The sequence below is a fragment of the Moschus berezovskii genome, chromosome X, assembly GCF_049115385.1.
Source record: "Moschus berezovskii isolate FMDL1 chromosome X, NW_MosBer_1.0, whole genome shotgun sequence".
Lineage (NCBI taxonomy): Eukaryota > Metazoa > Chordata > Mammalia > Artiodactyla > Moschidae > Moschus > Moschus berezovskii.
The window spans coordinates 33,520,251-33,534,993 of NC_142488.1; the positions used below are offsets into that span (position 1 = coordinate 33,520,251).

The 14,743-nt window shown below is 39.6% G+C and overlaps 1 pseudogene; it reads right to left on the reverse strand.

Moving 5' to 3' along the window:
• Positions 1–5,076: 5,076 nt before the first annotated feature.
• Positions 5,077–5,553, reverse strand: LOC148773259 (ubiquitin-conjugating enzyme E2 variant 1 pseudogene; annotated as a pseudogene).
• Between the last annotated feature and the right edge of the window lie 9,190 nt (positions 5,554–14,743).

The following is a 14,743-nucleotide window of genomic DNA, read 5'->3' on the forward strand; positions in this document are numbered from 1 at the left end:
GAGAATTCCATGGACTGTATAATCCATGGGGTCACAAAGTCAGACAAGACTAAGCGACCTTCACTTCATTTGCCCTTTTTTCAGGATATCAGGTGGCAAATTCTCAATCAGTGTAAAAGTGGAACTTATTCAAAATTAAAACCTTTAACAAATTTGTTAAGCACCTACTAAGTAGCTTGAATGTGTGAATTACCCAGGGATTTAGCATTCTAATTCAGTGGGTCTGGGGTAGGGCCAGAGAGTCTATATTTCTCACCAACTCCCAGTTGATATTGATTATGCTGGTCCCAGGCTCACTTTTGAGTAATAAGGACCAATATTATAAAACTTCATTCTCTTAAAATATTGTCCCGTACTACTCCTCTCGCAAGATTTCTCCAGTGTCACTTGTTCTTGTGTATGTGTGTTTAGTCATATGCAGTTTTGCCACCCATGTAGGTTTGTAGATTCACCATCACAGTAAACATTTAGAACACTCCCATCACTCACAACATCCCCACCCCACAACACTGCTAAACTCTGGCAACTGCTAATTGGTAACCATCTCTACAATTTTGTCATTTTGAAAATGTTATATAAATAGAATTATGCAGAATGTAACCTTTTGAGATTGGTGTTTTCACTTTGTACTTCTTCGGAGAGTCATCTAGATTTTTGCCTGTATCAACAGATCATTCCTTTCTATTGGAGACAAGTGTTCCATGGGATTAAAGTACCACAGTTGGTTTAACCTGTCACCAGTTGAAGGATATCAGGGTTGTGTGTCCATTTTCAACTATTAGAGATAAAACTGCTCTGAACCTTTGTCTGCAGATTGTTGTGTGAACTATAGCAAACACCCTCTTCCAACAACACAAGAGAAGACTCTACACATGGACATCACCAGATGGTCAACACCGAAATCAGATTGATTATATTCTTTGCAGCCAAAGATGGAGAAGCTGTATACAGATAGCAAAAACAAGACCAGGAGCTGACTGTGGCTCAGATCATGAACTCCTTATTGCCAAATTCAGACTTAAATTGAAGAAACTGGGAAAAACCACTAGCCCATTCAGATATGACTTAAATCAAATCCCTTATGATTATATAGTAGAAGTAAGAAATAGATTTAAGGGACTAGATCTGATAGATAGAGTGCCTGATGAACTCTGGACGGAGGTTCATGACATTGTACAGGAGACAGGGACCAAGACCATCCCCATGGAAAAGAAATGCAAAAAAGCAAATTAGCTGTCTGAGGAGGCCTTACAAATAGCTGTGAAAAGAAGAGAAGCGAAAAGTAAAGGAGGAAAGGAAAGATATAAGCATCTGAATGCAGAGTTCCAAAGAATAGCAAGGAGAGATAAGAAAGCCTTCCTTGGCGATCAATGCAAAGAAATAGAGGAAAACAACAGAATAGGAAAAACAAGAGATCTCTTCAAGAAAAATAGAGATATCAAGGGAACATTTCATGCAAAGATGGGCTCAATAAAGGAGAGAAATGGTATGGACCTGACAGAAGCAGAAGATATTAAGAAGAGGTGGTAAGAAAACACAGAAGAACTGTACAAAAAAGATCTTCACGACCCGGATAATCACAATGGTGTGATCATTCACCTGGAGCCACACATCTTGGAATGTGAAGTCAAGTGGGCCTTAGAGAGCATCACTACGAACAAAGCTAGTGGAGGTGATGGAATTCCAATTGAGCTATTTCAAATCGTGAAAGATGATGCTGTGAAAGTTCTGCACTCAATATGCCAGCAAATTTGGAAAACTCAGCAACGGCCACAGGACTGGAAAGGGTCAGTCTTCATTCCAATCCCAAAGAAAGGCAATGCCAAAGAATGCTCAAACTACCGCACAATTGCACTCATCTCACATACTAGTAAAGTCATGCTCAAAATTCTCCAAGCCAGGTTTCAGCAATATGTGAACCGTGAACTTCCAGATGTTCAAGCAGGTTTTAGAAAAGGCAGAGGCACGAGAGATCAAATTGCCAACATCTGCTGGATCATGGAGAAAGCAAGAGAGTTCCAGAAAAACATCTATTTCTGCTTCATTGACTATGCCAAAGCTTTTGACTGTGTGGATCACAATAGATTGTGGAAAATTCTGAAAGAGATGGGAATACCAGACCACCTGACCTGCCTCTTGATAAACCTGTATGTAGGTCAGGAAGCAACAGTCAGAACTGGACATGGAACAACAGATTGGTTCCAAATAGGAAAAGGAGTGCGTCAAGTTTGTATATTGTCACCCTGCTTATTTAACTTATATGCAGAGTACATCACGAGGAACGCTGGGCTGGAAGAAGCACAAGCTGGAATCAAGATTGCCAGGAGAAATATCTATAACCTCAGATATGCAGATGGCACCACCCTTATGGCAGAAAGTGAAGAGGAACACAAAAGCCTCTTGATGAAAGTGAAAGAGGAGAGTGAAAATGTTGGCTTGAAGCTCAACATTCAGAAAACAAAGATCATGGCATCTGGTCCCATCACTTCATGGGAAATAGATGGGGAAACAGTGGAAACAGTGTCAGACTTTTTTTTGGGCTCCAAAATCACTGCGGATGCTGATTGCAGCCATGAAATTAAAAGACGCTTACTCCTTAGAAGGAAAGTTATGACCAACCTAGAGAGCATATTAAAAAGCAGAGACATTACTTTGCCAACCAAGGTCCGTCTAGTCAAGGCTATGGTTTTTCCCGTGGTCATGTATGGATGTGAGAATTGGACTGTGAAGAAAGCTGATCACCAAAGAATTGATGCTTTTGAACTGTGGTGCTGGAGAAGACTCTTGAGAGTCCCTTGGACTGCAAGGAGATCCAACCAGTCCATTCTAAAGGAGATCAATCCTGGGTGTTCATTGGAAGGACTGATGCTGAAGCTGAAACTCCAATACTTTGGCCACCTCATGCGACGAGTTGACTCACTGGAAAAGACTCTGATGCTGGGAGGGATTGGGGGCGGGAGGAGCCAGGGACGACAGAGTATGAGATGGCTGGATGGCATCACCGACTCGATAGACATGAGTTTGAGTGAACTCCGGGAGTTGGTGATGGACCGGGAGGCCTTGCGTGCTGTGATTCATGGGGTCGCAAAGAGTCGGACACAACTGAGCGACTGAACTGAACTGAACTGAAGTTTTCATTTCTTTGGGATGAATGTCCAGGATTTCAGTTGCAGGGTTATACGGCTTCCCTGATAGCTCAGCTGGTAAAGAATCCACCTGCAATGCAGGAGACCCCGGTTCAATTCCTGGGTTAGGAAGATCCTCTGGAAAAGGGATAGACTACCACTCGTGGGCTTCCCTGGTGGCTCAGATGGTAAAGAATCCACTTGCATTGTGGGAGAGACCTGGGTTCAATCCCTAGTTTGGGAAAATCCCCTGGAGGAGGGCATGGAAACCCACTCCAGTATTCTTGTCTGGAGAATCCCCAGGGACAAAGGAGCCTGGTAGTCCATGGGGTTGCAAAGAGTCGGACACAACTGAGTGACTAAGCACACAGCACAACACACACACATACGGTATTTTTATGTTTAATTTTATATGTAAGTGCCAAATTGTTACCCAGCGAGGCTGTACAGTTTTATATTCCCACTAGCAAAGTTTCAGTGTACCAGTTTCTCCTCATCCTTACCAGCATTTGGTGGTGTCACTATTTTTTTTTAAATATATTAGCACACACTTCTTTTTATTGCATTAAAATTAGGCAACGGTCTGACAATGAAAGGGCTGCTTATGGAATACTGTTATGTTAAACTTTACTTACAGGATGTTAAACCCTTAGAACTAAGCTTTTCTCTATAGTTACTGCTACAAAAGGTGGTTTTACACAAACACTAAATTAAAAAACAAAAACAAAAAAGCTTTAGAACACGATGAATTATTTTATTTTGATATATATCCACATCTTAGCATTTAGTGATCCTGAACAAAAAAGTGAAAAAATGCAGTGGTTTGCCAGGGATTTTGGCAATCTCTCATGCACACTGAGTTTTTTCTTAATCCCTATTGAGGACCATGAGAAGCAGCAGCACCAAAACCAAAGTATACACCCTCCAAGGTTCTTTTTGTTCCAGTTGTCAGTTTCCAAACTAGACCCAGATGAATTGCAAAGATGAACAAGTGAGAGCACTGTTTAAAACTTATTGAAATTGTAAAAGCAATTTCAGGAAAAGAAAATTCATTTATAGGGACTGTGTGTGTGCTGACAGGAGTCTTCTGTTGCCTTTCTCCAAGTTAATCCACCAAAGACTTTGAGAGCTGGCAGGTCTGAGGAACTCTGTTGATTGTTCTTTTCACCTTATCAAAACATGAGCTAAAAACCGCATCAGCCAATGATGACAGCAGAGGGTGGCAGGGCTGAGAACCCATTATTCAAATCCCAGGCTGGGGAGAGTAAATAAAGTGGTTGTAAAGCTAAATGAGGAAGGTCAGAGACTCTTTCCAACCTTACCTGATGGCTTCTGGCCAAAGCAAAGAGGTGTCATGGAAAGTGTTGGATGGTGACAGTGCAAAAAGGAACTTGAGGAGGAGGAAGGATAAAACAGCACCTCTTGGTTAAGGTAGGGAGAGACGTGATATGGGAAAATCCCTGAATTCCTCACCTAAGGCTAATTTCAGAGGGGAGCAGAGTGAGTTATGATCTATGCTTTGGTCATGGGTGATAGTGGAGAATGAGGAGAAGGATAATTGCTTGAGGGGGGTCATCATTTAAGACTTAAAGAAACCAGGAGGGGATGGGGGAGAAGGCAGAGATCCCAGGCCGTGTAATCAGCAGCAAGGTTGAGTTAGATGTGACTAGTTAGATCTAACAATTGAGTTAGATATACCCTACTGGTTATGATGGGAGTCAATTTAAATATACTTTCTTGGACCCAGAAGTTCAACTGTGTGGATAGTGGTTACACTTGACAGATTTATTTGTTATAGCACAACTTATACATTTCACATGGACACAAAATTAGTGTCATTTACAGTATCTGAAAATGAATTGCCTTTGAATGGGCACTTCCTTTCCAGTACTTTGAGGTCTCCAAAATGTATCTAGAAAATTTACTACTTGGGGAAAAAAGTGAAAATTGCTTAAATCTCATGGGGGATATGGGAGGGCCTGTAATTTTTTTCTTTTGGATTAACTTCTGTATAACACTGTCCTTCAGGCAGCTGAGGAAGTTTCATATTTTCTTTAGAGATTAGGCGCCAAAGCTCTTGTAGGACAACTTTGATACTGGATGAATTTTGCCATTTTGCTCTTGGGTCCACAACTCCATTGGAACTATTAACTCCATCTATATTAATTTTTGTTACAAATCTTACAAAGGGGCATGCTTCTAGGCATTTAGGTCCACATCCTGTTCAAGGCTGTATATTCAGTTTTCATAGATTGTTCTTGGGGGCCCAGTTATCACTCCTGTTCGTCTTGTAAGTGTCATGTGTTGGTCATTTTCTAGACCCCAGCTAACTGCCGTCTCCTAATGCTTTCTGATATTTTTCGAGTTCTAACCATTGAAAATTGTGAGAGATTTTACTCCCAAGCCTGTGGTGGCTGCCGACTTGCATTGCTGTCACTCTTTCACTATTTTTTTCTAATTTTAGTAATTCTAATAGATATGTAGTGATATCTCAAAGTGGTTTTAATTTGCCTAATGGCTAATGATGCCAAACATCTTTCTTTGTCATTTGAATATTATCTTTGGTTAAATGTCTGTCTGTGTTTATCCCAGTTACTCACTGAATTTTTCTTTTGTTGTTTCTATTGATTTTAATAGTTCTTCATATGTTCTAGATACTGCCACTTTGTCATATCCTTCTTTAGAATTATTTTCTCCCAATCTTAAGCTTGCATTTCATCTTCTTCACAGAGTCTTTTTGCAGAGCAAAGGTTTATAATTTTAGTGAGGCCCAGTTTATCATTTTTTCCTTTTATGGATTGTGCTTTGGGTATCATGTTTAACAATAGCTCACCTCCACCTGACCCCAAAGAATTTCTATTATTTATTTTCTCATAAAGAGTTTATAATTTTAAGTATTGCATTTAAATCCTTGAACATTTTGGACTTTTTTTTCTTTTGGTATAAGGTGTGAGATTTAGCTCAGATCTTATTACACCTCTTGAAGTATAGCATGAGATCCAGGTGGGTGTTATGTTCAGTTTCCCACTAGACTCCACTGGTATCACCCTTAAAAAAGTGGAACAGAGCATTTACACCTCACTGCAGGCAGCTGAGGTTAAGTTCAGCCAGCCCTTCCCTCTGCTGACATCTTCCCAGCAAATGTGTGACACTGATTTTTACTGCCTTGTTGATTCTGAGTGAATGTGGAAGCTCAGCAGCTCCCTGCTGGGCCCCACTGACAGGACATGAGGAAAGGGAAATAGAGTGTCTGCCAGCTCCACCTCTCAACACCTCATCTACCTCATTGCTAGTGAGTAGGAGGTGAGATGCTGCTCCCCATTGTGCTCCGCAGACACAGGGAAAGGACTGTGAAGCTTAGTGGAGACCAGCTCTGACTCATACTACACTCATTTAGTCTCGTTTCTTTCAGGAAGATGTGGACAGTCTGTTCACTGCTGGATCCTACTGACACCATCCGGAGTGGGAGGGAGAATGATAATAACACCTGCTCTGACTGGTGGGGATGGAAGATGAGATCCCTACTCAGCTTCGCCAGTACTGTTCCTGCAGGGGAATCATTGGTGGACTTTTCAGGTGGCTTGCTGCTGCTGCTGCTGCTAAGTCACTTCAGTCGTGTCCGACTCTGTGTGACCCCAGAGACGGCAGCCCACCAGGCTCCCCCATCCCTGGGATTCTCCAGGCAAGAACACTGGAGTGGGTTGCCATTTCCTTCTCCAAAGTGTGAAAGTGAAACGTGAAAGTGAAGTCGCTCAGTCGTGTCTGACCCATAGCGACCCCACGGACTGCAGCCTACCAGGCTCCTCCATCCATGGGATTTTCTAGGCAAGAGTACTGGAGTGGCTTGCCATTGTCGTCTCCATTCAGGAATTTTCCTTTTTCCCAGTATTCTTGCCTGAGAAATCCCATGAACAGAGGAGCCTGGCAGGCTACAGTCCACAGGGTCACAAAAAGTTGCACACAACTGAGCAACTAAACAAGAAAAACAACAACGACAGGGGGGATATGTGCACAGCCTGCCTCTGCCGAGCAGAGTATAGATAGACGACTAGCTCCCCGCTTAGCCCTGCCAGCTCCACTGGGCAGGGAAATCAGGGCTGCCGCCTCTCTGTGGTACAGGGCGGAGTCGCAGGATGAAAGATCAGCTTGTGCTTGGCTCCAGTGGAACTGTGGGGAAGGGGTACAGTTTTTCCATTGTTCCATTTATTTTGGCCTAGAAAAGGGTGGCTCTTGCAAAAAAAGTTTTCTGTTGTTAAGGTACCCATTTTCTGGGTCTTTAACTAGGGGAAACAGTTTTTTGTTTTGCTTTGTTTCATTTTAATCTGTGCTTTTTTGGATTGGAGGCTTTTGTGGAATCCTGTTTGAGAAGTGATAAGAAAACCCAGGAAACTCACTGCCATGTTGTTCTTCAAACCCCTGCAGTTTAAAACTGCACCGAAGAGACTGCTGTGGGAAGGAACTGGCTTACTCTGGGTTGTTACTGAGGACCAATCCTTTTTCTCAGCCATGGATATTGCATTCTCTGAACCTGAGGGCCCAGCTGTGACACTTTCATTGTTTCCCATTGAATTTCTGTTTAATAAGGATTGAAAAGAATAAGGCTTCAGTTCGGACAGTCATCCTGGTGGCTTCAAGAGGTGCTATCGACCTCTGAGGGGGTTACATGGGATGGCAGAAAAGGAAGCTCTGGCCTGCCTCCTTGTAGCTACATCATATCTTTAAAAAACAATAAAAGAGCTATTGGCTTCTCTTTTTGCTTCTGAATGTGGTCTTTGCCAGCACCCTTCCAAGTCCAGTATGTTTTATGTTCCTTATTACTGAGCTCAAATTTTTTCAAATACTCCCCTCCAGAAGGGTCCTGGCAAAAAATGATTGAACTTCATAGAATTTATTTATTTATTTTAGAATTAAAAAAAAATTGGCTGGGTTGAGTCTGAATTGTGGCATACAGGGTCTTTGATCTTCATTGCAACACGTGGGATCTGTAGTTGCAGCATGTGAGATCTAGTTCCCTGACCAGGGATTGAACACAGGCTCCTGTATTGGGAGTGTGGAGTCTTAGCCACTGGACCACCAGGGAAGTCCTTCATAGAATTTATTCTTAACTTGTCCCTCAGTTCATGTCCTTTCCACCTACTCTTAGGATAACTCAGAGTGCCCAGTGTTTCATGACACTGCATTTTTAACATCTTTTTATGAAATAGAGAAATGTGGCAGGCTTATAGAAATATCTGACAAGCTTTGGTGTTTAAATCACCTATAAAAACAGTTTTTATATTCATTAATATTTTATCAATAAATAGAACTTATATGTAAATTTCTCAAATGTTTTTTAGAGAAAGTTTAAGTTCTTGCTCTGTATCAGATATAACAGAATCATAAAAAACAACCCAAGTCATCTAGACTTAATAGTAAAATTCAAACACCAATGCCATTTATAATGGGAAATCTGAATTTTTTTTTAATTTATGAAGCAACATTATCTTTTCTAACTGTACTTGGAGATGAGGGCTCAAAAGATCACACAATCCAAACTTAATTTGGAGATGAGGAAATATACTCAGAGAACGTAAATGGCTTGTCCAAGATCACAGACCCAATTAATTCTGAATTAAGATTCATATCTCTTAATTTTTGGACCAATATTATTTTCATTACGTCAGTGGTTCTCACATTTTAGGGTACGTTAGAATCACCTAGAATGGCATGTTTTAAAACAAACTGCTAGGTCCCACCCTCAGAGTTTCTGATTGAGTTTTTAGAGTATAACATGAAAATTTATATCTCATACCAGATTCCACACAGCTGCTGATGCTGCTGCTCTCAGAGACCACTCTTGAGAACAACTGAATTGCTGCATTTTCCTATATTTCTATTCTATTTTACTTTAATGAACATCTCTATTTTTACCTTTATATCTTGGATAGCTTTAAAAATACACAAATGTGGACCAGAGACTATGTTTAAGGAATTCTTATCAAACACCATCAACCATCCAACAGTGGCCAATCTAAAGAACTTGACATATCACTTTAATCTTTAGGCACTTTCGTCTGGGAGACAGATATTCTTAGATGTCAAAAAGGTCTAATAAGTATAAGTTCTTGTATTATTACTCTAGTATTTATCAGTTTGTGGTTTCATTTAATGTAGACTGGCTTTTCAACTTTAAGATGGAGATAATGTTTTAACAGCTTCCATATTACAAGGAAGGAAATATAAAAACGCTCACATGGTTCTTACATGATTCACCCAGGACTCATACTTAAGTCTGATTCTAGAATTTATTAATAACTTGCTGATCATCATCATTCAGTTGCTTTAATTATCTGATTTAAGGCAAAGACACTATCTTAGTCCATTTTGCTGTAATAGAAAGTCATAGGCTGGGTGACTGTAACAGCATTTATTCTCACAGTTCTGGAGACTGGCAAGCTCAAGATCAAGGCTCTGGCAGATTCAGTGTCTTGTGAGAGCCTCATAAACAGCCATCTTGCTATCTCAAATGGTAGAAGGATGAGGGGTTCCTCTAGAATCTCTTTTATAAAGGTCACTAATCCCATTCATGAGCTTCTACTCTCATGACCTAATCACCTCCCAAAGGCCTTACTTCCAAACACCACCATAATGGGGATTAGGGTTTCAAAGTATGAATTTGGGGAGGATGCAAACATTTAGTCTATCAGTCAGTCATTCAGTTCAGTCTCTTCAGTGGTGTCTGACTCTTTGTGACCCAATGGACTGCAGCACACCAGGCCTCCCTGTCCATTACCAACTCCCGAAGTTCACTCAAACTCACGTCCATTGAGTCAGTGATGCCATCTAACCATTTCATCCTCTGTCATCCCCTTCTCCTCCCTCCTGCATTGTTTCCCAGCATCAGGGTCTTTTCCAATGAGTCAGTTCTTTGCATCATGTGACCAAAATATTGGACCTTCATCTTCTGCATCAGTCCTTCCAATGAATATTCAGGACTGATTTTCTTTAGAATGGACTGGTTTGATCTCCTTGCAGTCCTAGGGACTCTCAAGAGTCTTCTCCAACACCACAGTTCAAAAACATCAATTCTTTGGCACTCAGCCTTCTTTATGGTCCAGTTCTCACATCCATACACGACCACTGGAAAAACCACAACTTTGACTAGATAGACCTTTGTGCGCAAAGCAATGTCTCTGCTTTTTAATATGCTGTCTAGGTTGGTCATAGCTTTTCTTCCAAAGAGCAAGTGTCTTTCAATTTCATGGCTGCAGTCACCATCTGCAGTGATTTTGGAGCCCAAGAAAATAAAAGTCTGTCACTGTTTCCATTGTTTCCCCATCTATTTGCCATGAAGTGATGGGACCAGATACCATGATCTTCATTTTTTGAATGTTGAGTTTTAAGCCAGCTTTTTCACTCTCCTCCTTCATTTTCATCAAGAGGCTCTTTAGTTCTTCTTTACTTTCTGCCATAAGGGTGGTGTCATCTGCATATCTGAGGTTATTTATATTTCTCCCAGCAATCTTGATTCCAGCTTGTGCTTCATCCAGCCTGGCATTTTGCATGATATACCCTGCATATAAGTTAAATAAGCAGGGTGAAAATATACAGCCTCGATGTACTACTTTCCCATTCAGTCTATAGCAGGCACATAACTGACTACACTTATTATATATATGTAACCAGTAATGGTGGTACAGTATTAGTACTTGTGAGGAAATGGTAGGTGGTTGGTGGCCCAGGAATATTTAGACCTTCTGGTGGAGTGAAAGTGGCTGTATTTCCAGTCAAACTTCCAGTGACATTAATTGCCATAAGGATTTCAGCATCACCACCTGCTGCAATGTTCATGCCAGAGTATGAAGTTCTCCCTTCATTTAGGACCTGAATCTCACTGAGTCTGTCTCTTGCTTTCGGAAATGTAGATAGTCTTTGCCATTTATGTGCCTCCAACAAATTGTGAAGTTTAATGTGCTATCAAGAGCTTTTTAGATGAATATTCAAATATAGTACCGTGTGTCTCTAAATAGTTCTCTGTATTATACATTTATAAATAGTTCATATGCAATTATGATCCAATCATCAGAAATATAAAAGTATAAAATACCTACATGTGTCAAATAAAATGCCACTCAGCTTTGGCATCTGATGAAATCTTACCCTAACCTCCAAATCCTCACACTGCTCTAACAGTTACCACCTTTTGAGATATAGCTGAGTTACTTAGTGTGTGCCTCTCTGTGACAAACATTATGCCCTGTACTTTCTACGATTAGCACAGAATAAAAAACAAAAAGTCAGAGAGAAGCCACCTGAGATGAAACTTGACAGTTACAATACTTTCTTACCACTGACCTGTGGTTTTTTAAAATGTGATTCTGATTTCTTTTCTTCACGTTTGTTAATTTGGGACAATAATGAGTGGTTTTAGGACACTGTATGAGTCGACAGCTGTTTTTATCAAAGATCTAGAAGAAAAATAAAATCATCCACTTTATATATTTTTATATTAACAGATTTGCATCCAGCACAGATTAATTAGCATATGAAAAGTTTCTCATCAGAGTTGCAACTGCAAATGTCAATGGGATATCATCAGAATAGTTAAAATTAAAAGAACTGACATGCCAAGTGTTGGCAGGGAGGAAGAGTAGCTGGAATTCGTTCACATTGCTGGCTGGAAGTAAATTGGTAAAACTGCTTTGGAAAACTGTTTTAACAGCAATTGGCAAGGCTAAAATACAAATACCCTAGGATCCAGTAATTCCATTCTTGGCCCTGTACACAAACATAAATGTGTACATGTGTACCAAAATGCACGGACAAAATGATCTTCACAGCCAGAACCTGAGAGCAACACAAATTGCAACCACAGGTGAATAGATAAATAAATGTGGTGTATTCATACAACAGGATATGTCAGCAATAAAAAGAATAAACTACTGATATATGCAAACACATAGATGACACTCACATATATAGTATTGAACAAAAGAAAGTCAAACACAAAAGAGGACAAACTGTATAATTCCTTTTATATCAAATTCAAAAACAGCCAAAACTTTTGGGAGTATTGGCTATGAGAAGGCACAAGGGAGCTTCCTGGAGTTTTGGATATGTCCTATACCTTGATATCAGACGCTGGTTTCATGGGTGTAAAAATTCATCAAGCTTTACCTTAAGATCTGTTTGCTTACTAAAATATTTTCTTAAAAAATAGAAATAAAAAGATAATCCAAAATTTTCAAATGTCCAATTGAATTAACACTTACAGCCAGGCTCATTTCAAAGTATGCAAACTTGGTCCCAGAGAATTAAAGCTTTTCGGAGGCATCAGGTTGTTTGTCTCGAGCTTATTCGTGGGTAGTATATTTTCAGTGCTCTGCTCAGGAACCAATGATGCTTAAAGGTAGATTTAGTATCATCTCTTTTTATTGTACAGTGCCACATGGAAGCAGCAATATCTCATATCCCACATTTTGAGTTGAATACTTAGTCATATAACTCATAATTTTCTACTCATAAATATACAATTAAGCAACTTAACAGCCGTCACATCTTACACAACTCCTGAAAAGCAGTCATTTAAGTAACTACTGGATTTATCCAATACTGGAAAGTTTTTGCTGAACAAAATAGGCATCATTTTTTTCCCTGAGATTTTTGGGAAAATGTCTATACATATCTTATTTCATAGTGTTTTGTTGCTTTTTTTTTTTTTTACAGATAGATGTCTTCTTTTTTGTCCCCCCACACACATACTCTGTCATTGTATGCACACCCAGAAAAATGGTATGGCCTCGATTCTAAGACATATTCTGAATGAGACCATCTTCTACCTGGAATGCAATATCTTACAAAGGTACACAAAATAAGAAGATGCTCTCAGCCTGAGGAGATTCCCACTATGAAGACATCTGCTAAGGTGTTGCGTTTGGCTTTTGCTAAAGTTTTTCACTACCCTCTGTTGCCCCAGATACAAAATGACACAGGGAATTAATTTCCAGGAATGAAGCTTTGAGTCATGGGTTTTGTGACTGGAGTGCTTTTTCACCACTGCCTTTCTGATCTTTGAAATGGAGCAAACCCTTGTATCCTGGAATTAATTTTTACACCAGAGGACATTCTTGAATATCATTTTTGATTTGAGAGGGGTCTGTCCTTCATATTGTAGTCATGAGGTCTTCTTACTAAATGTATCATCTCTGCTAGTTAAAACAGACTATTACAAAGCCAGATGCTACTCTCAGCATTGCAGTGGCTGAAACAAGGTAGAATATAAAAGATGTTTTATGTCCATGGAAGTGGTAGAGGCAGCAAATGAACTGGATTCCTTAAGATGAATCTTTTATGGATCAGCAGATTTATTTGGAGTTACTTGGAAAGGAGTTATTTCATTAGCAACTAACTCTGATCTATGTCAGCAATAAGGCATCCTTAAGTCATTTATTTCAGTGTAAGAAGTCACTGCAGAAGAAATATGATTATTGACTATCTAAGATGGAAATAAATATTGAGGCAAAACTAAGACTTTTTTTATAGAAGTATGAATATTACAGTTGATTTTATGGTTCATTTAATCAAAGCATTTGGCTATTATACTTTTGGTGAGTAAATTTATGATCAAGAAAGATGAAATAATTATTTTTTAAGGAACCTTAAAGCTAACACATTTTTGCAGAGTTTTTAGCAGTGATTTAAGTACAAACTTAGAGCTATTATATAAGGAGTATGGGAAATGCTGGTTGCTCAACTGATTTTTGACAAAAAGGCAAAAGCAATTTAATGGAGAAAAAATTACCTTTCAACAAATGATGCTGGAGCAATTGGACATCTGGAGGCAAATAAATAAAATGAACTTCAGCCTGAATCTCATACCATATACAAAAATTAACTCTAAATAGATTACAGATTTAAATATAAAAATTGACACTATAAAAAATTTAGAAAAAGCAAAGGAGAAAATCTTTGGAAACTAAGGCTAGTCAAAGAGTTCCTAGACTTGACATAGTCAAGCACAATCCATTAAAGAAATCCAATAAGGAAAATACTAATATTAATAATTCAGACTTCATCAAATTTATATGCTTTTGTTTTATAAAAACACTATGTTAAGTGGATGAAAACACAAACTACAGACTGAAAAAAAAGATTGCAACCAAACCACATATCTGCCCACAGGATTAGTATCTACAATATGTTAAAACTCTCAAATCAATTCAGTCGCTCAGTCGTGTCCGACTCTTTGCAGTCCTGTTGAGGCATGACAGGCCTCCCTATCCATCACCAACTCCCGGAGCCCACTCAAACTCATGTCCATCGCGTGGGTAATGCCATACAACCATCTCATTCTCTGTTGTCCCCTTCTCCTCCTGCTTCAATCTTTCCCAGCATCAGGGTCTTTTCTAATGAGTCCGTTCTTCATATCAGGTGGCCAAAGTATTGGAGTTTCAGCTTCAACATCAGTCCTTCCAATAAACACCCAGGACTGATCTCCTTTAGGATGGACTGGTTGGATCTCCTTGCAGTCCAAGGGACTCTCAAGAGTCTTCTCCAACACCACAGTTCAAAAACATCAATTCTTTGGCGCTCAGCTTTCTTTACAGTCCAACTCTTACAGCCATACATGACTACTGGAA